Source organism: Gorilla gorilla, chromosome 10, assembly GCF_029281585.2.
Source record: "Gorilla gorilla gorilla isolate KB3781 chromosome 10, NHGRI_mGorGor1-v2.1_pri, whole genome shotgun sequence".
Lineage (NCBI taxonomy): Eukaryota > Metazoa > Chordata > Mammalia > Primates > Hominidae > Gorilla > Gorilla gorilla.
The window spans coordinates 25930001-25931329 of record NC_073234.2 but is presented as its reverse complement, the minus strand read 5'-3'; positions in this window follow the sequence as shown (position 1 = coordinate 25931329).

The window sequence follows — 1329 nt, the reverse complement described above, 5'->3', positions numbered from 1 at the left end:
ACTATTTAGAAGGGGATAAGATAGTTTTGCTTTAGGGTAATGAGAGATGCATTCTCAAACCATGAAGAAGTGCCTTTGTAAAGAATTCAAATGGCGTAGCTGGAATAGAGATGAATTTCAGTTGTTATTACTGCACATTTCTAAGAAGGATTTTTAAGCACTAGAGCATTGGGTGTGCAGATTAATGTGGTTGACCCTTTAGGTGTGCACATTAATGAGGTTGATATGAAAAAAACAACACCAAAGCCTGCTTTTGTTACTACTACCTACTTCTAGAGTTAAATAGGACATAGGGCTGCTCATTGAATTAAATAATTTTTAAAAATGCTTTGACAGCTGTGGCTACAACTACTGGAAGAGATTATTTTGACTTTGATGCTTTAAAAGGGCTTCATTCAAATCTATTCAACAGTTTAAGGCTTTCTATTTCTGCTTCTGTCTTAATTTTTATTATTTAAAGAAACCGTCTCTTTCTTCAGATAATTTAAAGAGAAGACAAGAAGTGGAAAAATACTATTTCAGATCAGTCAACCCATACTGTATATAGTTACATTTATTATAATTCATCAAGACATCGCAATATATTTAGGATGTTCATTAAAAATACAGACCAACATTTATGCACATTTTAGCAGCTATCTATTTTTATTATATGTATAACAATTGTGGATTTTCCTCCATTTTATAAAAAGTGTATAAATCACACAAGGCAGAATATGGATATTTATTTTTCTATTTTTATAGATTTAAAATCTTTTTGTTAACCATTTTCTAATCTCATGAGTTGCTGAGATGGCCATATAGATATAAAACAGGAAAGCATATTTGTAAATATATATATATGGATTAGAAAATGGTTAACCAGTTGCCATAAAGTTTATGGCAGTTGCTGTAACCAGTTTAGCAGTTGCCATAAATTTTATGAACATTTAATGAATCTAGAGAGAGAGAGAGAGAGAGAGAGAGAAGAAGAAGCTTTATGGCAACTGCTGAAGCTCAGGTTTGAGTTAATCCATTAAATGTTCATAAAATTTATTATTTTATTTATGACTTGTCTGTCACAGAGTGTGAGTAGGAAAGGTGATACTGACACCACTGGAAACTTTCTGTGGGGAAATATTGAATGTCATATGATCCTCCTCGGCTTTCCTCTGACACAGTGTCTTTGAGGGTCAGTAATACATATCAGTAAGTACCTCCTGGTCTCGAAGGAGAGAGAAAACCAGCAGGTCAGCACATCCTTACTGTATTCCTGACCAAGTTTGTCCTCCAGCTGGTGAAATCTCAAGGCATAGACACAGGTATTATCAGCCAGTGTGGGTGTGCAAT